Here is a 26706-nt window from a genome sequence, read left to right as displayed (position 1 = left end):
CCACTAGATTGGAACTCTTCGACCAACAGTCCTAATGCTCGGAGACTCTGAGTCCTACATGTCTGAGACTCTGTGATGGAGAATCAGGATTCTCTGATCATGAGTTTCACACATTTTGGGTACCAAGATCAAGAGTCCCACTGATTTGGGACTCTTCGATCAAGGTTTCATATCGATGGACTTTGATGTCCGATTGCGCATCGGATTTGGACTCAGTATTTATGAGAGCTTTAATTAATGATTTGATCATTAATTAACTTAATTTAATTGAGTAATTATTTTTGGATCAAGTCCAATTGAATTGGATTCAGTTGGGTTTGACCCGATTAGGTTAAGAGTTGACCTAATCACCGAGGTGGTTTGGTCCCTGATTTGATCAGAGGTTGGGCTTAGTCAATTCCTGATTTGATTAGGATTTTATTGAACCTAATTAAGCCTAATTGTGTTGGGTTTAATTTAGTCTAATTATGCCTAACCTATTTTAATAAGGTTGGTTCAATTAGGTTGATTTAATATTTGAAACCATCTTGACTTATCTCCCTGCGCCACCTCACCTCACCTGTGCCTATTTGAATTCACGAGAAATAAGTTCTTGTGAATTTTCTCCCATGCAGAAGCCTTCCCATGCCCCTCCTTTGTGCACCATTTTGAGTGGATAAAGATGGTTGGTTGGCCATTCAAATTCAAATGAAGTTTGAATTTGAATGGGCAACTAATCTCATGCACCACCTTATCTACTTGTGCACCACTTACTCTACACGAGAAAAAGTTTCTCGTGTAAATTTTCTATGCACAAAGAACCCACGCCCCCTTCTTCTCACGCCAAGAGTGGATAAAGATTGGTTGGTTGGCATTTGAATTCAAATTCGATTTGAATTCAAATGAGCAACCACCTACCTTTATCCTCTCACACGGTGAAAATGCTGTAAAGATGCAGTCTTGCACCGTTTCAAAAAAGTCTATGACTTTTCACTAGAACTATTCTGATCAGAGTTTTGCTAAATTAAAACATAATGATGCATCATCTCTAATTTTACTTAGAGCGGTCAATCTCATTTTGACTCATACTCAGACTTCACAACTACTTGACTATACCTAGAAATCTTTCATCATCGAATTAAAAATTCAGATAGTCTGACACTAAAATACAGTGAGTTGTTTACAAGCCATCGAGATAGCCTCAGGTCAGAGAGATATTTATATCCATATCCTTCGGAGTTGGTCATACTCAGTGAAATGTGCTCCTACATTTCACCCGTATGCCATACCCGTGTCTCCACATATCTTGGTTAAGAGGACAATCAACTAATATGACACACAATGACTTATACTTGATACAATTATCATCTTTGTAATAATTATATTATTTGATCACAAGTAGAATTTAAAAACTATATGTAAATCTTTCTTTATCATTTTGTAAGTAGCTCTAAAGACTTCATCATAACACATGAGTTCTATTTTGGAAGATGTATTCCCTATGATAAATTTGTTAGATAATTTTTATCAATTTATAATTCATATACATACATGGAGCGTAATCATTTACAACCTAGATGATTAGCTTTAGAACATATTTCCAACAATCTTATATATGACAGACGATGGGGTTTGATAAGTTTTTTATAGCCTCCATCTTGTCAGAACTCATAATAAAAAAACTGAATCATACGATAACTATACCTAGAGATTCATCTTTCTATTCTACTAGATTGTCACTATATACTGCTAGGTGTCACTGGTAGATTATAGAACCAATGAGAATTATTTTGATGATTAATAATTCTTGATTGAAGAGTTAAAATTATTTTAATCTATTAAAAAATATTTCAATGATATTTTAATAGAGATCAAAATATTTTTTACTATCAGATAGAATAAAACCTATGGAGTCATACATAAAAAAGATCTTGATTGATCGAACTATTGAATCATAATTTCGAGTCTTAAATCATAAGTGGTCTTAATTATCAATTTGATTGATGATTGGACTTAAATGTAAAAATTATATTGAGAACTTACTAAGAGTTAGTAAGTTACAGGAGAACTAAAATATAATTATTGTATATTATTTAATTTGATCAACTATTAGGATTGGATCCTAGTCAAATTAAATCAGATTTAATTTGTTTAGTTTTGATTTGAGTTTGACTCAAATTAGGTTTCATTAATCTAATGGGATTGGATCTAATGAACACTTAATCCAAACCTATCTAGATTAGGTTTGACCTAATCATTACCCATGTTTGATTTGGATTAGGTCTTAGTTAATTTAAATCAAATTTAATTTGATTAGATCTGATTTTAATTTGATTTGGATTGGATTTCATTAATCTAATGGGATTGGACCTAACCCAATCTAAATAGGAATCCAATCTTGATTTGGATTTAGACCTAGACCTTGACCTAATCAAATAAGGAACTTAGCCACATGTCCCCATGCCTCTTAAGCCCTCACACCCCTATTTTCTAGGCGTTGAAGTGTTTCACAGTGAGAAAGGGAGGCATGAAAAAAATATTTCTCCATTGTTGAAAGTGTTTTGGAGAAAGTTGAATGTGTGGTTCTTGATAAAAAATCCCTGACACAAGTCCATCATTATGTGCTACTTCATAATGACATAATACCTCAGTATATATTGATTTATTTCATTGTCATCATATAATATTCCTAATTAATGAATTAATTTTTTTTTGTAGCAATTTTTTGGTTGCTCAAAGATGAGCAAACCACAGCATTCGACCTAACCAAAGGATTGAGCAATGATGATTGATCAAGTTATTTTCTAAATGACTTTTTAAATAGATTAGTCATCTATATGAGGGAAAGGATTAATTTTGGAGCATATTTATAAGCATGAAATAATACATTAATAATTTTATCATGATTTTTAGATACCAATGATGATGGAGAGTAACTATTCAGAGGAATTAATTACCATTGCTCAAGGTCCTAACAATATTGTGAATAAATATAATGGTTTCATCATTAATAGATTTAAATTTCATACAAAAAAATATGAAAATTTTAGAAAAATTCAGAATAGTGGCATCATGGTGGAAGTAGGTTGGAAGACTTATTATAGTATACTTACGAATATTTTTAAGTTAGATTATTATGAAAAATTTAAAGTTATATTATTTTGATGTAACTGGATGGATATAAACTCACGAAGGGGCTTAAAACAAGATATGAATAGATTTACATTTATAAATTTTTCAAGACTGATGATACATACTGATGTGCTATTAAAGAATAATCTATTTATTTTTTCATCTCAAGCTCATCAAGTTTTTTTTTATATAAGACTCAAAAGATAAGGAATGAGCTATTGTGGTAAGGACACCTAAGACTTATACAATATGAGAAAAAGATTAGAAGTAGAGGATGATGAGACTTATATGCAGTCTATGCCTTATGATTTTACATCGACTGATGATTTAAATATAACAAGCTTGGTTAATTAGGATGGATATTGAAAGAGAAAATATTGATTGATTTTTAATTAATAAGAGATTTAAGATATATACATTTATTATATTATCATGTTCATTTCGTAGATCTTGCTTCTTATTAGCAATTTAATTAGTATTATATTTATCATTTCATAATTTATGTTAATTGATTTTTGTTTCTATTTGTGAATGTTGGTGACATCATGTCTTGACACAGACGATTCGATGATATAGAGTTACATACTTCCCACGGTGGATTGTCTTTTGATTAGTCCAAATAGTCGAGGCAACTACAGTAGTTTGAGGCCAGTCCTTCATCATTTGCATAGCATTCTAATGTCAGTCATTCTTTATCCATGCAACAGCCCGAGTCATAGCAAGATCCTCCTGCTGTGAAGGATCTTATTATGCATGAGATACATATCCTGGATATTTTAATAGAACTATAATATATTTATAACTACTAAGATTTAAGTACTAATTTTTGTTGATTGATTTTTAATATTAATTTTCATTTTGTCTTTTTTGTAGATGCATTCATGAGAGCATAGATTAGACATGGATCCACATGGGCTAGAGATATTTGTTATTTAGTTGAGGGTGAGAGGTTCATCATTTGATGCAATCAGATGGGTAGCTCATCAACAAGGTGACTAGATTATTAATGAGCTTCTTTGGTACTATTGCACGAAAGGGTCAACTTTGTCCTTTGAATTATCCTAGATGGAATAATATGCTTTATGCATATAAGCTTCAAATTGTGCAATTAGTAAAGATAAAAAGATAACTTAATAATTTATGTTAATTTGTTTATACTTAATTAATTATGTTGTTTAATATTTGAATATCCTTCATTGCTTTGTTGTAGAGTAAATTTATACTCCTTCCAAATAGCAATGAATGGGTGTTGAAGTCCTGATAGAATCAAGATGCTGTTGTTAAGACACCATGATTATCAATCAAATTTCGACTTCAATAAAAATTAAAAATATATAAAAAATAGTGAGTCAGATCGAATCCACAGAGAAAGCAGGATTTTGATTTGAAATCTTTGATTTTACATAAAGAAAATAAATTTTTGGAGAAAGCAATTTAAGTCGGAAACAAAAATTAAAAGTACAAAAAATAAATCGGGTACTAAGATCTACTAACTAGATCCTAGCATCTACTTGCAATAAAAATAAATAACAAAAATTTAAAGTGCATAAAAATAAATCGGGTACTAAGATCTACTAATTAGATCCTAGCATCTACGTGTAAAAAAATAAAAGACAGGAATTTAAAGTGCAGGAAAATAAATTTTGTATTAATTGAAATTGAAATTCAAGTACAAAGAATTTAAAAGAAACAATAAAAATAAAACTGTAATAAGGATCTGAAGTTGATCAGCCAAGCCTCGTCGGGAAGATGGTTGATGACCTCTCCATCTTCCGTCGTACTCCGTAGAGCGAACCGGCTTTTCTCCTTCTTTTCTTTGGGTCTCTAAAGCTATTTTATTTTTTTTATTTTTTTCTATACTTTCCACTCAATTTTTCTTCTCTCAAAGCTTATTCCCGGACCCTCTATTTATAAATGAATTTTTCATGATTTTTTGATAGGAAAAGGAGTCCTAAAACCCTTAGAAATCGTATAAATCTCCTTAGGAATATTTCTGGCCGTCGGATCAGCTTCGGACCGCCCAGATCTGCTCAAAAATCAGAGTTATAATCCTTATCAGGGTCGGATCAAATGTCAGCCGTCCGATCTGGGTTCTGATGAAGTTCTGGCCGTCGGATCGCGCAAAAGAGTCCTTAACACAGTCGGGAGTGATAACAGCCATTGGATCGCGTGATGGATTGCTTCTGAGCCGTCGGATCGCGCAAAAGAGTCCTATACAAAGTCGGCAACGAGTCTGAACCGTCGGATCTGGGTCGGATTGAATCTCAGCCGTTGGATCGTGCCCAAGATCTTATTCTCACTGTGAACCGCGCCAGTGGACCGCGTAACTATTTCTGTGGACCGTGCCCTGGCTCTGTGGACCGATCGACCGGTCCACCGTACACCGGAGGCTATTTTCGTTGTTTTTTAAGGTATTTTAGCTCCGTTTTTGCTTTGATTTTCTCCTGAAAAATTAAAAAAAATATGCATTAAATTTCTCAAAAATTTTTCTTCATTTTGGTACTTAAATTACTCAATTAAATTAACATCTATTTTTTTATAAATATATCTAATTTCATATTTTTTTACAAAAATATTTTATTTTTCAAAAAAATTCAATAAATTCATGAAATTAAGATTTTTAAGAAGATGTTAGCACCATAAATTACCAAAAATATCTTCAATAAATATAAAAATAAACTACTTATCACACTCTCCAACTTGAACTTTGCTCGTCCTCGAGTAAAGAAAGAATTTAGAATTAAGTACCGTTTAACTTAAAGTTTTGAATTTCATCAAATAATTTTCAAAAGATCATTGATGTTCAGTAGAGTGTAAATGAGGTATGTCATTGGAGTATTAATACTAGTCAATATGAGAGTTAAACTAAGAACACTAAATTTTTTCTCTGAACTTTTCTAAATTATCTCTACCTTTATCTCCAAATTATTAACTTTCATATGGACAAGTATATTGTTACTTCTGTCCTTCATTTATTGATTTTTTTTTTGTTAACGTTGTACCGCTATTGAGTGTCTTAACCCCTTAAACTTTCTGTTTGACCCATGTAGCGAGTTTTCAGTCAATGACTCTCAAACCAAATGGCTTTAGGGCACTAGGTATAAAATACCCCTCGAACCTACTTGCTCTAATCAAACAGGCTACGAGTTAAAACTAGCTTTACAACAAAGCTTCTTTGCCCTTCATACCTTTTGATGCGAAACTCAATGCTTGCTTAGGCAAAGAGGCTCGGTTACTCAGCATTAGTACTTGAAAACTTTTTTTTTTAAATATATGAAGAAATATATAGTTACTCTACACAAATCCATAGAAAGTAAACTCTTCTTTGATGCTGGTAGAAAAATTTAGAAATGAAAACTATTTAAGTTCTAAACTTAACTCTTTATTGAGTTTTCTTAATATTTGATCCCTCAATATCTTACAAACTCTCTGATCTGTACATCATTTTTTTTTTTTAAAATACTTGGTTTAACTCGATTCTTAAGTATAATCAGATATTTAAATACTAAATACTAACTTACTTGAGAACTTTAAAAATAAAAATTTTTATTCTTCCCCCCAACTTAATCAACATTGTCCTGAATGGAGTAGAAAAAATGAACGGTGCATGTAAAGAGAAAGAAAAGGAGGGATATAACCTGATCCATAAGTCTTTTTAAAACTAATTCTCCCCTCAACTTAGCCAAGATTATTTTCAGATCCCTATAAAAGACACAAAGCAAGACTCGATTATCCTAAATAAAATGCAAAAGAAAGTAAAGACAAAAGCCAAAATTGAAAACTTGAAAACTGGATTGCCTCCTAGGAAGCGCTAAGTTTACCGTCTTCAGCCAGACCATCCTGATTCTCTATCCCGTGTCAAATATTGGATTGACAAATTTCAATGGTTTTGGATTGCCAATCTTATGAAGATGGTCTATAATAAATTTCAGTAGTTTGTTGCCAATCTTCAGAAAGTATTTCACATCCTCATGTTTAATTTTAAAATGATAATTCATAAATCCATTCACAGACCTTTGTTTATCGAGAATTTCTTCTATTTGTTCTTCTATAATGCTCATGAATTGAGTTTTTGGGTTAGGAGTTAAGTTTGAAGTAATGGGTGCTGAAAGGGTGTCTTTTGATTTTAAATATGTGTACTCAGATGTGACCAAAGATAATTTTAATTCTGAAGGAGATAGTAATTCTAAAGTGGAAGAACTAGCTTCTAAGGCTGAAGGGAATGAGACTCTTGATGGATATATCTTGGATAACTCATCCACTCTCTTCTTTTCTTCACTTAGATCAGCATCAGTACTAAGCTCAGGTTCTTCTGTTGGGTTAGTCTCAGTACCAATCTCTTCTTCTAAATTCTCTTTTTGGCTAGCATCAGTACTAGCCTCACTCACCTGGTCTTGATATGAGTCCTTAAGAATTCTATCACTTTTAAGCTCAAAAATTATATTGTCACTTTTAAATTGGGGATTCTTAGGTGGGACATTAGATTGATGACTAGGTCCAGGTGATTGATGGATGGGTGGGTCATTTTCAAAATTTGATATTGGTTCGTTTAATAATTGATCTAGTTCTCTCCTCATAGAAGATTCAGCTAATTGACTTTTTTGTACTTCTAACCTGATGAGGGATTGCTGTTGGGTCATAATCATTTGTTGAAGTTGGTTCAATCTATCATCAGTTAGATTAGTCTGTTGAGGAGGTGGGTATAACGGTTGATTGTAATAGGATGGCTGGATAGGTTGACTAGGTTGACCACTATTATAGGCATAATTTTGGTATTGGAGCCCATTCTGAAAGTTCTGAACAGAAAAAATTTGGGTCTGAGCCTGAGTCTGTTGGGGTCTCCAAGAAAAATTAGGATGGTTCCTCCAATCTTGGTTATATGTATTTAAGAATGGGTCATTGACAGGATTGGAGTAACCTTGAGCAGTTTGAACTTGTTCTTGAATGAAAGGTGAAAACTGTACAGCCGTGGGACATTCGCTACATGATGGGCCGGGCTAGTACAGATAGAACAAATCTCCTGATAATTAGATGGTGTGTATTGTGCAGGAGATTGTTGACCTAATGCTAGGAACTGATCAAATTTCTGGGCAAGAAGGTTGACTTTATCTAATCTTTGGGCTATTAGGTTCAAATAGACGTCAGAACTAGAGTCAGAATATTTGATCCTATAGAATGATGAAAACATCGATGGGTTATAGGTGAAAGGAATAAAATATTCTTTCATCTGTCTAGGTGGTTCTTAGAATTTCTAGCCATTTGATTATCATGTTTAGCATGGATCAGTCGTTCAATTTCAGAATTAGGTTCAACTAGGTCAGAAAAAATTATACTGTGCATGTATTAGTGCAAACCCTATTATGTGTGTTGTTAAGAATTTTTTTTTTTTTTTTTTAAGAAGAAGGAGGAGAAAAAGAAGAGAAAAGAAAGAAAGAGAAAAGTTTTAAAGGTGAGATCCTTAAGAAAAACCTTAGACCTAAAGACGTAAGATGAGAAGAATTAGTTGTGGTTAAGTGTTAATTGCCATCAAGTTAGCAAACAATTAAACCTAGACACCTATTGGTTTCTTAGACCTAATAGTTTGATGTAGAGTGGCTTAGTCTAGATACAAATTGGGTTTGTTCTCACTTCCTTCAACTAGCCAGGTAAGAGGTGAGATCGTGGGGGTCCTCCCGTTGCTTGCCTTAGACACCAATTGAATTGATCAGGTGAGCTAACGGAACCAATTAAATAACCACGAGTTCACTTAGGCAAAGCCTTTGTAACCTCTAGCCTTAGACACTAGTTTCAAGGGTGAGTTCGAACTTACTTTGCACTTGACTTCACCACTATATTCAAACTGAACTCAATTGATCTTAGGGGTCAACGTCTACTTGATTTTAGTTAGGTTTGGGTTAATGTGGGATGCTGGTTGGTTGTTTTTGGGCCAAAGGAGGGTGATGAAATCTCCACCTTATCTTGTTATGGGTGTTGCCTTTAAATTGATTTGAGATGAATATGCACAACCAATTTTAAACAAGGAGTTCTATGCAACTAAATTAGATGCATTAAACTAATGAAACTTGAAAGCTTACCTTGTCTCCAGCGATCACCAAAAATAAATCTACAATGATGAATGCTCCTAAAAATTAAGTTTTTACTCTTGTCATGCAATTTTTATTAGATTTATGTGGATGATTTTTAGGTTAATTAAAAAAAATAGTAATTAATACTAAAAAAATAATTAAGGCTAGGGTTAGGATTGATCTCACCAAGCAAAATTGGAAGCTTTCTATCTCTTTTTTTGAATTTTTTAAATTTTTTTTCTGCACAAAAAAAAATAGAAAAGTTAGTAAGTTATATTTATAAGAAAATCAAAGAAATTAAATATTAAAATTTGTGCCTTCCCCGACAACGGTGCCAAAAATTGATAGGATCAAGATGCTGTCGTTAAGACACCGTGATTATCAATCAAATTCTGACTTCAATAAAAATTAAAAATATATGAAAAATAGTGAGTCGGATTGAATCCACAGAGAAAGCAGGATTTTGATTTGAAATCTTTGATTTTACAAAAAGAAAATAAAATTTTGGAGAAAGCAATTTAAGTCAGAAACAAAAATTAAAAGTGCGAAAAATAAATCGGGTACTAAGATCTACTAACTAGATCCTAGCATCTACTTGCAATAAAAATAAATAATAAAAATTTAAAGTGCATAAAAATAAATCGGATACTAAGATCTACTAATTAGATCCTAGCATCTACGTGCAAAAAAATAAAAGACAAGAATTTAAAGTGCAGGAAAATAAATTTTATATTAATTGAAATTAAAATTCAAGTACAAGGAATTTAAAAGAAACAATAAAAATAAAACTGTAACAAGGATCTGAAGTTGATCAGCCAAGCCTCATCGAAAAGATGGTTGATGACCTCTCCGTCTTCCGTCGTACTCTGTAGAGCGAATCGGCTTTTCTCCTTCTTTTTCTTGGGTCCTTAAAGCTATTTTATTTTTATTTATTTTTTTCTATACTTTTTACTCAATTTTTCTCCTCTCAAAGCTTATTCCCGGACCCTCTATTTATAGATGAATTTTTTATGATTTTTTGGTAGGAAAAGGAGTCCTAAAACTCTTAGAAATCGTATAAATCTCCTTAGGAATATTCCTGGCCGTCGGATCAGCTTCGGACCGCCCAGATCTGCTCAAAAATCAGAGTTATAATCCTTATCAGGGTCGGATCAAATGTCAGCCGTCCGATCTGGGTTCTGATGAAGTTTTGGCCGTCGGATCGCGCAAAGAGTCCTTAACACAGTCGGGAGTGATAACAACCGTTGGATCGCGTGATGGATTGCTTCTGGGCCATCGAATCGTGCAAAAGAGTCCTATTCAAAGTCGGCAACGGGTCTGAACCGTCGGATCTGGATCGGATTGAATCTCAACCGTTGGATCACGCCCAAGATCTTATTCTCACTGTGAACCGCGCCTGTGGACTGCGTAACTATTCCTGTGGACCGCGCCCTGGCTCTGTGGACCGACCGACCGGTCCACCGTACACCGGAGGCTATTTTCTTTATTTTTTAAGGTATTTTAGCTCCATTTTTGCTTCGATTTTCTCCTGAAAAATTAAAAAAAATATGCATTAAATTTCTCAAAAATTTATCTTCATTTTGGTGCTTAAATTATTCAATTAAATTAACATCTATTTTTTTATAAATATATCTAATTTCATATTTTTTTTCAAAATCACTTTATTTTTTAAAAAAATTCAATAAATTCATGAAATTAGGATTTTTAAGAAGATGTTAGCACCATAAATTACCAAAAATACCTCCAATAAATACAAAAATATACTACTTATCATACTACCCAACTTGAACTTTGCTCGTCCTCGAGTAAAGAAAGAATTTAGAATTAAGTACCGTTTAACTTAAAGTTTCAAATTTCATCAAATAATTTTCAAAAGATCATTGATGTTCAGTAGAGTGTAAATGAGGTATGTCATTGGGGTATTAATACTAGTCAATATGAGAGTTAAACTAAGAATACTAAACTTTTTCTCTGAACTTTTTCAAATTATCTCTACCTTTATCTCCAAATTATTAACTTTCATATGGACAAGTATATTGTTACTTCTGTCCTTCATTTATTGATTTTTTTTTTTAACGTTGTACCACTATTGAGTATCTTAACCCCTTAAGCTTTCTATTTGACCCATGTAGCGAGTTTTTAGTCAATGACTCCCAAACCAGATGGCTTTAGGACACTAGGTATAAAATACCCCTCGAACCTACTTGCTCGAATCAAACAGGCTACGAGTTAAAACTAGCTTTACAATAAAATTTCTTTGCCCTTCATACCTTTTGATGCGAAACTCAATGCTTGCTTAGGCAAAGAGGCCCGGTTACTCAGCATGAAGTACTTGAAATTTTTTTTTTAAATATATGAAGAAATATATAGTTACTCTACACAAATCCATAAAAAGTAAACTCTTCTTTAATGCTGGTAGAAAAATTTAGAAATAAGAATTATTTAAGTTTTAAACTTAACTCTTTATTGAGTTTTCTTAATATTTGATCCCTCAATATCTTACAAACTCTCTGATCTATACATCAATTTTTTTTTTTTTAAAATACTTGATTTAACTTGATTCTTAAGTATAATCAGATGCTTAAATACTAAATAGTAACTTACTTGAGGATTTTAAAAATAAAATTTTTTATTCTTTCCCCCAACTTAATCAACATTGTCCTCAATGGAGTAGAAAAAATGAACGGTGCATGTAAAGAGAAAGAAAAGGAGAGATATCACCTGATCCATAAATCTTTTTAAAACTAATTCTCTCCTCAACTTAGCCAAGATTATTTTCAGATCCCTATAAAAGACACAAAGCAAGACTCGATTATCCTAAACAAAATGCAAAAGAAAGTAAAGACAAAAGCCAAAATTGAAAACTTGAAAACTGGGTTGCCTCCTAGGAAGCGCTAAGTTTACCATCTTCAACCAGACCATCCTGATTCTCTATCCCGTGTCAAATATTGGATTGATAAATTTCAATGGTTTTGGATTGTCAATCTTATGAAGATGGTCTATAATAAATTTCAGTAGTTTGTTGCCAATCTTCAGAAAGTATTTCACATCCTCATGTTTAATTTTAAAAAGATAATTCATAAACCCATTCACAGACCTTTGTTTATCGAGAATTTCTTCTATTTGTTCTTCTATAATGCTCATGAATTGAGTTTTTGGGTTAGGAGTTAAGTTTGAAGTAATGGGTGCTGAAAGGATGTCTTTTGATTTTAAACATGTGTACTCAGATGTGACCAAAGATAATTTTAATTCTGAAGGAGATAGTAATTCTAAAGTGGAAGAACTAGCTTCTAAGGCTGAAGGGAATGAGACTCTTGATGGATATATCTTGGATAACTCATCCACTCTCTTCTTTTCTTCACTTAGATCAGCATCAGTACTAAGCTCAAGTTCTTCTATTGGGTTAGTCTCAGTAAGAATCTCCTCTTCTAAATTTTCTTTTTGGCTAGCATCAGTACTAGCCTCACTCACCTGGTCTTGATATGAGTCCTTAAGAATTCTATCACTTTTAAGCTCAAAAATTATATTGTCACTTTCAAATTGGGGATTCTTAGGTGGGACATTAGATTGATGACTAGGTCCAGGTGATTGATGGATGGGTGGGTCATTTTCAAAATTCGATATTGGTTCGTTTAATAATTGATCTAGTTCTCTCCTCATAGAAGATTCAGCTAATTGACTATTTGTACTTCTAGCTTGATGAGGGATTGCTGTTGGATCATAATCATTTATTGAAGTTGGTTCAATCTATCATCAGCTAGATTAGTCTGTTGAGGAGGTGGGTATAACGGCTGATTGTAATAGGATGGCTGGATAGGTTGACTAGGCTGACCACTATTATAGGCATAATTTTGGTATTGGAGCCCATTCTGAAAGTTTTGAATAGAAAAAATTTGGGTCTAAGCTTGAGTCTGTTGGGGTCTCCAAGAAAAATTAGGATGGTTCCTCCAATCTTGGTTATATGTATTTAAGAATGGGTCATTGACAGGATTGGAGTAACCTTAAGCAGTTTGAACTTGTTCTTGAATGAAAGGTGAAAACTGTACAGCCGTGGGACATTCGCTCACATGATAGGCCGGGCTAGTACAGATAGAACAAATCTCCTGATAATTAGGTGGTGTGTATTGTGCAGGAGATTGTTGACTTAATGCTAGAAATTGATCAAATTTCTGGGCAAGAAGGTCGACTTTATCTAATCTTTGGGCTATTAGGTTCAAATCAACCTCAGAACTAGAGTCAGAATATTTGATCCCATAGAATGATGAAAACATCGATGGGTTATAGGTGAAAGGAATAAAATATTTCTTCATTTGTCTAGGTGGTTCTTAGAATTTCTAGCCATTTGATTATCATGTTTAGAGTGGATCAGTCATTCAATTTCATAATTAGGTTCAACTAGGTTAGAAAAAATTATACCGTGCATGTATTAGTGCAAACCCTATTATGTGTGTTGTTAAGAATTTTTTTTTTTTTAAGAAGAAGAAGGAGAAAAAGAAGAGAAAAGAAAGAAAGAGAAAAGTTTTAAATGTGAGATCCTTAAGAAAAACCTTAGACCTAAAGACGTAAGATGAGAAGAATAAGTTGTGGTTAAGTGTTAATTGCAATCAAGTTAGCAAACAATTAAACCTAGACACCTATTGGTTTCTTAGACCTAATAGTTTGATGTAGAGTGGCTTAGTCTAGATACAAATTGGGTTTGTTCTCACTTCCTTCAACTAGCCAGATAAGAGGTGAGATCGTGGGGGTCCTCCCGTTACTTGCCTTAGACATCAATTGAATTGGCCAGGTGAGCTAACGGAACCAATTAAATAACCACAAGTCCACTTAGGCAAAGCCTTTGTAACCTCTAGCCTTAGACACTAGTTTCAGGGATGAGTTCGAACTTACTTTGCACTTGACTTCACCACTATACTCAGACTGAACTCAATTGATCCTAGGGGTCAACGTCTACTTGATTTTAGTTAGGTTTGGGTTAATGTGGGATGTTGGTTGGTTGTTTTTGGGCCAAAAGAGGGTGATGAAATCTCTACCTTATCTTGTTATAGGTTTTGCCTTTAAATTGATTTGAGATGAATATGCACAACCAATTTTAAACAAGGAGTTCTATGCAACTAAATTAGATGCATGAAACTAATGAAACCTGAAAGCTTACCTTGTCTCCAGCGATCACCAAAAATAAATCTACAATGATGAATGCTCCTAAAAATTAAGTTTCTACTCTTGTCATGCAATTCTTATTAGGTTTTTGTGGATAATTTTTAGGTTAATTAAAAAAATAGTAATTAATACTAAAAAATTAGTTAAGGCTAGGGTTAGGATTGATCTCACCAAGCAAAATTGGAAGCTTGCTATCTTTTTTTTTGAATTTTTCAAATTTTTTTTCTACACAAAAAAAAATAAAAAAGTTAGTAAGTTATATTTATAAGAAAATCAAAGAAATCAAATATTAAAATTGGTGCCATCCCTGGCAACGGTGCCAAAAATTGATAGGATCAAGATGCTGTCGTTAAGACACCATGATTATCAATCAAATTCTGACTTCAATAAAAATTAAAAATATATAGAAAATAGTGAGTCGGGTCAAATCCACAGAGAAAGCAGGATTTTGATTTGAAATCTTTGATTTTACAAAAAAAATAAAATTTTGGAGAAAGCAATTTAAGTCGGAAACAAAAATTAAAAGTGCAAAAAATAAATCGGGTACTAAGATCTACTAACCAGATCCTAGCATCTACTTGCAATAAAAATAAATAACAAAAATTTAAAGTGCATAAAAATAAATTGGATACTAAAATCTACTAATTAGATCCTAGCATCTACGTGCAAAAAAATAAAAGACAGGAATTTAAAGTGCAAGAAAATAAATTTTGCATTAATTGAAATTAAAATTTAAGTACAAGAAATTTAAAAGAAACAATAAAAATAAAACTGTAACAAGGATCTGAAGTTGATCAGCCAAGCCTCGTCGGGAAGATGGTTGATGACCTCTCCGTCTTCCATCGTACTCCGTAGAGCGAACCGACTTTTCTCCTCCTTTTCCTTGGGTCCCTAAAGCTATTTTATTTTTTTTATTTTTTTTATACTTTTCACTCAATTTTTCTCCTCTCAAAGCTTATTCCCGAACCTCCTATTTATAGATGAATTTTTCATGATTTTTTGGTAGGAAAAGGAGTCCTAAAATCCTTAGAAATGATATAAATCTCCTTAGAAATATTCCTAGCCGTCGGATCAGCTTCGGACCGTCCAGATCTGCTCAAAAATCAGAGTTATAATCTTTATCAGGGTCGGATCAAATGTCAGCCATCCGATCAGGGTTCTGATGAAGTTCTGGCCGTCGGATCGTACAAAAGAGTCCTTAACACAGTCAGGAATGATAACAGCCATTGGATCGTGTGATGGATTACTTCTGGGCCGTCGGATCGCGCAAAAGAGTCCTATTCAAAGTCGGCAACGGGTCTGAACCGTCGAATCTGGATCGGATTGAATCTCAGCCATTGGATCGTGCCCAAGATCTTATTCTCACTGTGAACCGTGCCTGTGGAATGCGTAACTATTTCTGTGGACCGCGCCCTGGTTCTGTGGACCGATCGACCGGTCCACCGTACACTGGAGGCTATTTTCTTTATTTTTTCGGATATTTTAGCTCCGTTTTTGCTCCGATTTTCTCCTGAAAAATTAAAAAAAATATGCATTAAATTTCTTAAAAATTTCTCTTCATTTTGATGCTTAAATTACTCAATTAAATTAACATCTATTTTTTTTATAAATATATCTAATTTCATTTTTTTTTTCAAAATCACTTTATTTTTTAGAAAAATTCAATAAATTCATGAAATTAGGATTTTTAAGAAGATGTTAGCACCATAAATTACCAAAAATACCTTCAATAAATATAAAAATATACTACTTATCAAGTCCCTTAATCAAAAATGGAAAGAATTTAAGGTAATGCTAAAGAGAACTACAAGAGAGAGGGTTGGGCAGAGGGTGATGTTGCTCGTATCTATCCTCTTAATGTAGATCCTCATCAATGGAGGAAGCTTGTCCATTATTGGTTCTCTGAGAAGGGACAAGTAATTGTATGCATTCATCATATATCTTATGTTATATTAATTACTAGTGTATATAATTTAGATATATATAAGATATATTGCACTGTTTATTTTATTTTGTAGGCATATTTTGATATTGATAGAGTTGCACAAGTAGCTCAATGTATTCCTCATACATCAGGATTTAAGATCTATGCACGATGCAGACAAGAATATGTATGCTTTTTTTCAAAATATTTGGCATATCACAAACCTTTTTAGACTAATTTGATGTATATACGATCCTCATGCTTCATATTAAAACTACATATCATGTATCATATATCATGATATGTATAAGTTTGATTGAAACTCTTATAGCTTGTCAATTCAAATTTATGGATTATATATTTTATAAAATTTATGTTTTTTGTAAATGGATGACCATGGGAGGGAGCCTAGTTAGGTGGAGTTTTACATAACGACTCATGTTCATCGAGATGATCGTTTTATTACTTACGAGTCGAGAGATATATTTGTATGTATTTATAATCATTCAATGCTACGATTTATATTTTTATTTATTTTTGTGTTTGTTTGCATGGACTTGGTTTTGAAGTTACTATTATCTTTCTCCTTGTAAGGTCTTGATAAGTTATATAGAGAATGCAGTAACCACTCAAACACGACCAAAGGGAGGTAGTTGCGCTGGGTTTCACCCCTCCAACTCCCATTTATTTACCAAAAAAACCATTCAAACACGACAAAAAGATCTCAAGCAATATTTTTTCACCTGCAGAAGTTCTTGCTGCACCAAAGTTTTTGGTTAATCTATTTATTTTAGTGGCCTTTTCCCTTTGTTTTTGAAATTCACTTTCTGCTTATTTTGAATTTTTCAAGATCTGATTTTGCTGTCAAACTGTAAAGAATTCATATGAGGAACTTCAGGAAAATGCTATCCTGGAACGTTATAGATGTCAGGACAAGAAATGCAATGGCTTCTTGCTTCTTGAGTCAGGTTAGTCCAACAATGACCTATCTAAACTGTGTTAACTAATGAAATATCTTCTTTATTCAAAATTTCATTTTAATGCTTTATGTCAAATGTTTCACTGAGTGCTTTATGCAGAAAAAATGGTTTTCGATGCCAGCAATGTGTACAGAACAAAAACAACACGTCCATTTTTGCATCTGATAATCTACATTTTTATATTTGTATACTTCACATTTGAAATAGACAATCTCTTTTCCTCTCTGTTGGAAATTTATTGTTGTTTGTCTATTGATGCAAATCTATTCATAAGTGATTTTTGATACTTGTGCAGATCTTGATGGAGCTAAAAGACTGAAGAAGTGCCTTAACATATTGTATATCTTTAGGCTGTTCCTCATTATTGTGTCTCCATAAGATTTGTGCGGTGTGGGTGCAACTGTTTATCGCAATTGTATATGTGATACATCTCCCTTCTGTTATATGTTGCGTCGAATATCCTCCATCCTTCCCAAATTCTATTATATGTTGCCAACCAGTTCTTTATCATCTACCTAGTTAAAAGGAAGACTAGAAGGTGGACAGCCATATACTCCAGCATGTTTCACGTATCACTGCTATGGTTCATAATGCTGCAAGGGGTATCACAGTTCCACTGAGCTTACCAGCTATTTGGAATTCCTTGCAGCAACTGCTACAAGATATGGATGGTGCTAATGAAGTGTCTATTGAAGGTGCATTTTTAAGTTCTTAATCAATGGGGTGTTGAAGGAGGGGGGAGATTCTTATGTCACTTCATGGTGGAGTGCAATGCAGAGTACCAGCTGTAAGCCTTTTCCTATCTTCTGTCAATACATTGCATTTACTTCTTATCCACAAAAAAATTTATTGAATTTTAGGTTTTCGTCCATGCTCAAAGGGAAGGTGTGGATTCTTTCTTTTCACAGGTTTGAGACATCTGCAGCCCTTGTCTTTTTATTTATTTGTCTGCCTATCTTTTTGTGCAGAATGTGGGCGCTTCATCATTTTTTTAGGGTGAGGTGCTGAAGATTTTTTTTTTTGATTTATTAAAATACATCTAATTTTAGTAAAAAAAAAATTGGCTATGAAATTGACAAATGAAATTGGCAGCATGTCTTTATGTTAGCACTGCCTGGAAAATCCACATTATTTCCAATTCATATATTTAGATATTTACTTTGTGTGAGTGCACCATTGTTAAATCAGATTTTTACTGCTTTGGGTGTATGAGATATATTTTTACAAAGTTTATTGCTTTAGATTTTTGAGTGCACATTGTATGTTCATAATATAAGAACTTTGGCTTCTTTGATTTTTGATTAGCCTAATTTTATAACAAGACAACTAGAGCACGAAAGACTTGACAAAAATGGGTTTTGGTGCATGGAAGATAGATTGCAGCATAGCTTGTTGTTAACCTTAGTTTTCCCTTTCTCTTCCCTTTGGTGGTTTTCTCCCTCCAACGGACGACAAACGATGGTTGGCCAAGCCCCCCTCTCTCTCTTTCTCACTCCTCTTCGCCAGTCTCTTTTGGCGGTGGATGGCGGATGGTTGGGTCGGGCCCAGTCCGCTTTCTTTCCCTTCTCTTGTCCTTTGTATGGATTATTGCCAGGCTTCATCAGTCGCTAGCAAGGTTTGGTCAACGACGCTCTTCTCTTTGCTGTGATGGTTGACGATGTTTTTCCTTTAGTGCTCCTTTTCTCTCAAGATGTGGTGGTCACCGATGTTTTTCTTCGACGATCGATGTTGATCCATTCTAGCAGCGACTTATTAGAGTTTCTCTTTTTTGAAATTTAAATTTCAAAATTTTTTGAATGTTGCTGGTCAGGGAATTTAAAATTTGATTTTTGGTGTTGTTGGGTGGGTAGGGATTCCCTTTCACTCTTGTTTTTATGTACTCTCTTTCTTTAATAAATTTTGGTGACTATGTACTATGTGCAGTATTCTCCTTTTGTATCAAAAAAAAACCTTTGTTTTCCATAGTTGCAGTAACATGAATGATTAATTTCTTCTTGCAATTGCTAAAATGTGGGATTTAGATGTTTGATATCTCTTCCTGCTGCCTTGCCCACAAGGTTTCATGGTGAGCCTTTCTCTTTCACGAGGCTGTCTTAGGTTGGAAACTGATACAAATATAAAGGTTTATGCCAGGTTGAGAGCTGGTTCTGAGACATTTCTTTAATTTGAATATATCTTGATTCATGTAGTGTAAACCCATATGAATGGAACATGGCCTGTATTCATATAGTGTAAACCCACACCACACAAAGTACCACAGGTTTCCTATTTTTGACCGTGCTGGTAAATTGGTATGCAACTTGAACCTCATTATATTCAGTTTTCACATTTTCATTTACTTTGTTCTAATACATTTTTTGTATTAAAGATTGCTATAAGATGGAATGAGCTTCAAGCATTCACCATCAGGTGGTCATGCAACTGGTCTGCTCATCCTATTGCATTTCTGATATGTTAGGAGATCCATTGCAAGCCTACAATAAAGAGAGATCATAATTAGCCCCACATCTTAATTTATACCTTAACATTGTTTTCTGAAATATATATGATTGATTATATATGTGTTTCTTTTTTCTGGAAGACACTGAAGTTCCAACTCGAGGTACTCAACTATTCTTTCGGATTGGCTATTGGATGATGAATACATTGTTTTCAAAGCCATGAATGAGAAGCAATTTTTAGTTGTGCTATTTTTTTTATGCAAAATTTTTCATGTCATTTCTTATCATCTAATTTTTCTTAGGGTACTTTATATGGGGCTATTCTCTCAAATACACTTATCTTGCAGTTAAGTTGTTGCTGTCTGTAAACGATCAATTTGAGCTTAAGTGGAATGACTTGCAGGCAAAGCAAATAAATGATAACTGAGATATCTTCATATTTTATCCCATTTGTCCTTCATGAGACATTGCAGTGTCTATTGAAGAACACTGAGAGCTAAAGCTGCTAGTATTTGTGGAATTCAATTTTAGGTCTTCATGCCCCAGATTGGGCTATCTAATGTTATATAGTCTTTATTATGAAACAAGATAATGATTAAGTCATCCTTAATCATACTAGACCTGTGGTACTTTGTTCTCTGGATATATATTGATTATGATGTTACACAGTCTTTATTATATTTATGTTGGTGTTTAAATTTTTTTTATAAATTTTGGATAGATATAGGTATTATTATATAGATTATTTTCAGATTATGTGTCTTTTATTTTTTTTCAAATTTAGTAAATACCAATGCTTTAAAGCATTGTCAATGGTTACAAATTGCCGACGCTTATAAGCATCAGCAATTATTGTGAATTGATGATGTTTATAAGCATCGACATTAATAAATATACCAATGCTTTTGCTAGCATCGAAAACTATTCTAAACTTATCGATGCTTTCACAAAGTGTAGGCAATATTAGTTTCGACGCTTCATGTAATGATTCTTTTTCGATGTTTTGAAAAAGGATAGATTATTTTTTGTGATGCTTATAAGCATCAGGGATTGAGTATTTTTGCATTGGAATGTTCCATTATACTATAGTGAAAATAGCTGAACACCCCCACTCACTAAATCAACTATCCAGATTAACTAATTCTAGAATAAGTTGATTTTTCCTCCTCTGTTGTGGCTCTGAGGGAGACATTTGTTCCTAAATAGAGTGGAGTTTGTCCACAAGTAGCTTGCTTCATTTCATATGCAGCATATTAAAACTTTTTCTTTTTCTTTTTTCTGACAAAAAGCAAATTAATTAATGAGCAAATTAGTGGTTGTTTTCCTAGAATATATGTGCTACTCACTAATAGATCTGCTTATATACTATAAAACTAAATAACTTCTTCATGATATGTTGCTGATGATCATAAATCATTATTTTTCAGGCTTAGGGTTCATTATTCATCTTATGAGTGGTGCTTTTAGCACTGTGAACTTCAAGTTTGATATGTGAGAATTTACAGTCCATGGAGTTGAATATGAATCCCAATGGTGCCTTGTTTTGCCAGTTTGAATTTTGCTATAATCCATATTATAGCTCAAAGTGAAATTGAAAATGTGGATCCAAAATTTTTTTAGTTGTTCTCAGTTTCGATTCAATCTAAAGCAGTTGAGTTATGGTTCTCAGTCCATCCATCTACGACTTAAGTATTTTTTCCTATTTTCATTAAGATGATATGTGCCTTTTTTTCGGGGGGAGGGGGGTGGGGGGGTTGGGGGGCCGTGGGGTGGGTGGCGGTAGAGGGTTGCAGACTCAAAGGATATGCATATTTTAACCAAGTGGAGGATCTCATCTTTCTAAACTTTTTTCTAAAAAGATGGAAGCTTTATACATAAGCACCTATAGTTGTCTCAAATGAATCAAATTTACACATATATATTAGTTTTGTTTCTTCCTTTTTAGGTATAATATCAGTTAGATGGTTGATGCTTTTAGCATTTACATGACCCCAAAAATGTTGAAATAATATGAAGTGCCTTTCTGACAAACTTTTAATATGCATAGTTTTTTCTCAAAAAAATAATGGACATAAAGTTTGAACTCTTAGCAATTTTAGATATCCTTTTCATATATTTCTTATATCTCAAGACATATGAACCATGTGAGTAACTCAAGAATAGTTTTTTTTTTCTAACATCATGGATTTATGACATATTTGGGGTCACATTGATGTATACACTCTAAAGATGGTCATTTACTAAAGAATGACCAGAACTATGGAAATAGATGAGTCTCATAGCTAAATACATTTAGGTAAATAATGGTAAACAAGTTGCATGACTAATATTATTTGATAAATGAAACAATGCAAAGTTAAGTGCTTCTTGAGAAAACAACATTTTAGATGTTAAATCAATTCCTAAGAATATAAATCTAGAGCATTCATGAGATTAAATTAAAAGACATGAGAAATGGTTGATAAAAACAATAGAAAACCATTTGGAGCCCTAGTGCAGGATAATGTCTATGCAATAGTCTCCTGTCTACCCATAGTTTCTTTGAATCCACATGAGGAGCATTTTCCACAAGAGTATATATCCAGTCTTGGCTTTTATAATAATGCAGTAATGTAGATGACTTTTGCAAGTCTACCATGAACTATTAAATAGAAATTGATATTGTCTCAAACATGCAACAAACCAAGAATAAGCTCAAGAACAAAGAAAGTAATCCTACCAACTATACTCTTTGAGAAATGAAAAAGCAAGTCCTATCAACCTTCAATCTAAGCATTTCTTTCTATCATAAGTTCCTAAGTTAGTTGCCAGATTAGTTGGTGAGCTGGCCCATCCATGGTGGTGGTAGCATTCCTATTTGCTCTTGAACTATCTCGAATAGAGGTGGTAGCATGTGGTACCCTCCGGCCACCTCCTGCTCTAGCCCCTATCAGTGGTCTCACCACCATTTGTCCAAACACTAATCTTTGGCTAGATTCCCCTTCGCAGTCTTCGCATTGATCCTTGGATATTAATGTAAGTCCCATTACGGATCAGGAGATAGTCTTTCAGAGCCGCACAATTTCCTTCGAGGGATTCAAGGAGCTTGCGAAGTTAAAATCGTTAGGCCTCTTCGAGGGCAAGCATCCCCTTGATCTCCTTTTTCTTTGCATACAACTCTCCATTAGCTTATTGCTGGCATGCAAAAAATTCTACTTCAGCTATGGTCTGACATCTCTCTACTTCCTTCTCTTTCCCATAGAGTGCAGCTTTAGCAATCTTCTGCTTCTTAATTATATGGCTTACAATTGGCTACTTGAACCTATAATTGAAAATATTTGGTAATTCAAAAGATATGTTTTAATAGTCTATATCTTCGGAAACTTATCCTCTCTTTTGCTCAAACAACAAGGGTAATGAAGGGAGCCTGAAGGCTAATAAGCCACAACATTCAACAAAATTCCTTAATGTGTGGGACTTGAATTGAACGCAGACCCCACATCAAGAAGGGAAGAGCTAGGTGTGGCGTGGAAGTAAATCTAAATCAACATTCTCGCTGATTCATGTAATGAAAGAAAGATTAATCAATCAATATATAAATTGCATTTCATTTTTTGAAAATGTCCTATCTGATCTGAAACTAATTTCTAGAGCAGAAGCTATCGCTTATGTTTAATGGTTAACTAACTACTTAAATAACAAGACAACATGACTACAACCTTCTACTACTCTTCCAAATGAAAGCTAGTTAGATTAGTTAATTAAATAACAAGATACCATGACCAAAACTTCTTCTTCTCTTCCAAATGAAAAGCTAGTTAGTTAATATTAGTGAGCCGATATGCAAATTGTATGGCATTGTTTAAAAGTATACTGACAGGTGTGAAACTTATATAGCAAAAGCTATCACTTATTTTTAATGGTTAATTCAAATAACATGACCACATGACAAAAAATTGTTCTTGCTCTTCTAGGTGACGGATTTTTTGTGAAAGCTAGTTACAATAACCAGTCATAAAAATATTAAATCTTATCTTGAAAGACATATCGAAGGAGACCTTTGAAAACATGTTTAACTCATGGAAAAAAGTCTAATTTAGAAAAGAAATATAATCAAGGATTAACAATTCTTTTGAAATTCTATGATAACAATATATTTTTTTATATGTTCCTGGCAAAAGGTCATAGCCGCTTCAGTAAAACACGTTATGGAGGGATTAAGCTAGGAAACTTGAGATAACTTTGTTACAAAAGCATATCTATTTACTAAATAAACCAATTATCCAACATAACCAAGGGAGGATAACTTTGTACATTAATAAAGTCTGTTGAGAGTAGCTACGGAAAGTCATCTTTATATATTGAGAATCTGTATATTTTTTTTGCCTTTGTGAGTCAATTTGCTCAAAGAAGCAAAATGATGCTTGTAATTACTTGAAATAGTAAAGCAAGTACAAACAAACAAATTTCCTTCCTATACATGCACTGCCTAAGTTTCCTAGATAATTATGTACTATCCCCTAAAAAATCTCAATCCATTCCCCTGATGTCACATTCCCACTTTTTCTATGAATTGATGGGATAGAAAATATAATTAAAAATTTGTAAATCACAAATCCTAATCATTTAGTGCCTGCTTAAACAAAATTAGCTCCAGTGGTGAAGGCCCACAAAAATTAGGCTTTGGTTTGTTGCATTAATAGCTGAACTTAGATTAGAATCCAATCTAAAATTTAAAGAATCATGATTGATTTAAAATAGACTTAAGACTAACTAGGATACATGGACAAAAGCCAGAGTTTCAGTTTTTGGGGGGATAGTAATTGAGAATTAGGAAAAGATATAAGAAAATTAGGGTGACAAAAAGATTTAGGATCTTCTATGTAAAAAGATATTGAAGCAAAGAAAAGGTTATTAATATGATTTTTTTAGGTATTTTAAAAAGTTTATAGCAGACTAAAGAATTAATGATAAGACCTTTACAATAACATCTATCATTGACTTGAATAGAAAATGAATTTATAAGGCTGCTTCTTAAAAGATATCATGACAAACTTTACTACCTCCATGAACAATAAGACCTCTAAATAATAAAGTATAATTCTTGTAACTTGAGAACAATTCAAAGAATCATTCATCTAAGGACCATAGACTGATGGAGAGAATATGCAGCAAAGGTTTACTACCTTCATCTCATAATCGACGGTTTTAAGAGCTTTAAGATCGAGATGAGCTCATAACATTGTGCATCTCTTGAGCGGAAATATTCAAAACTCCACCATCGTCGGAGTTTCTGATCCCAAAATATTAAAGAAGGCACATTTAGGAAGAACTGTTCTGCTGATTCAGTTGATAAAATCAGGCATTTCAAATTTTGCTGGTTATTGTGTATCAGTTTTAAACTGAATAACTCCAAACACTCAATATTTTCTCTATGATGAGACCTGAAGATTGTATCTTGGAATCCAAACTTGAATATATATGAATTAAGATTTTCGAGGGTTGAATTAAAATTTACTGTTGAGGGTCTAAAGAAGAAGAAAAAAAATTAAAATTATTTTTTATACAATAGAGTGTTTGGAATTGTTCAGTTTAAAGCTGACATACAATAACATGCAAAATTTAAAATATCTGATCTTACCAACTGAATCAGCAAAATGATTCTTCCCAGATGTACCTTCTTTGATATTTTGGGATCAGAAATGCCGGCGATGGTGGAGTTTTAAATATTTCCGCTCAAGAGATGGGCAATGTTATGAACTCGGATCACGGGGTTGTCTTCATAAGGCTCTTAAGACCGGCGATGCTTTGGTCTCCACTTCTAGCCCAGATAGCTGAAGAACTAATGCCGGCTCATGTCGACGAGCTGCTCCACGTTAGCGTTGTAGATTAAAAGGCCGAACTGATTCAGCTCCATCCGGACCTTCTCAAACTCTTCTTGTTTGAAGGACTTGTCCCCCTGGAGATCTCCTCCATGGTTATGGATGCAGTGAGGACGCGGGTCTCGCCTTCCTGGACAAGGTCGTTGACGTGGTTGGAGAGCTGGTGGAGATGAGCCAGGCGTATCTTATGAGGCTCTCATGGTCGTCGACATGAGGGCCGATGGTGAACACAGCGGGGATGATGGAGGGGAGCTTCTCAGTGCTCACCGCCTGCACCTCAAACCTGTAGTTCATTGGTGAGACGTCAACGACGGTGCACGACCGGCCCAGGAGGATCCATGCCTTCTTCTCTAGCTTTATATCGGTGATTCCAGCACCGGTGATGGCCAGCTACTGCGACGCGCTCACAACCTTGTACCACAAAACCATTTTTTTTTCTTTCCTCCTTCCTTTCGCACAAAGGTTTGCGTGAGGAGAAAAAGAAGGCTATGAGAAGATGGATGGGTTGGAGGGCAGATTAATATAGATAAGCTGAGAGTAATTCGGTCTCTAACTCCGAGTCCTAGACAAGGAAGAAGACACTCGTTCATCAAATTCCCAGCCCAACCCAGAAAAGGAAGGGCTATTTTTTATGGGAAGATAATTAATAGCCTTGTTATCTCATTGGAGTGATTAACTCCGAAAAATAAGTGGTTAAAGATACTAAACTTTTATTTCATTTTATTTTTTTGGTAAAGTTTAAAAGATACTGATTTGGTGGCCTATAGAATATTTTCTGTACTTTAAAATCGATGTTGATTAGACTAGAGTTGTGCTATGGCCAAAAGCCGTTGGATTCTTATTCAAAGGAGCCTAATGGAACAAAAAATCATTTGGTCCAGTATCAGAGAAAAATTTATTGAAACAAATTTGGTACATTTCTTTTAATATTAATTTTAAAAAATTAATAAAATTAATAATTTTTTTATCATCAGAGTTGCTAGTTTTGTAATATATATATATATATATTATTTTCTTTTTTTTTTTATTTTCAGCATGCACTATTTATATAGAGAAAGATGAGAATAATTTGGTATCTAACCCCAAGCCCTAAAAAAAGAAGAGGTTCATTAACAAAATTTCTATTAGAACCCCAAACAAGAAGGGCTATTTTTTATGGAAAGAATA

The 26706-nt window shown here is 33.6% G+C and overlaps 2 pseudogenes; one reads left to right on the top strand and one right to left on the bottom strand.

The window, feature by feature from the left end:
• The first annotated feature begins 1604 nt into the window (after positions 1-1604).
• LOC140859277 (uncharacterized) lies at positions 1605-17556 on the top strand (annotated as a pseudogene).
• Positions 17557-25478: 7922 nt separating this feature from the next.
• On the bottom strand, positions 25479-25968 carry LOC105033066 (flotillin-like protein 3; annotated as a pseudogene).
• Positions 25969-26706: the final 738 nt, after the last annotated feature.

The sequence above is a fragment of the Elaeis guineensis genome, chromosome 7 (assembly GCF_000442705.2).
Source record: "Elaeis guineensis isolate ETL-2024a chromosome 7, EG11, whole genome shotgun sequence".
In the NCBI taxonomy this organism is placed as follows: domain Eukaryota; kingdom Viridiplantae; phylum Streptophyta; class Magnoliopsida; order Arecales; family Arecaceae; genus Elaeis; species Elaeis guineensis.
The sequence above is the reverse complement of the archived record's forward strand: the minus strand, read 5'-3'. Positions and strand labels throughout refer to the sequence as shown.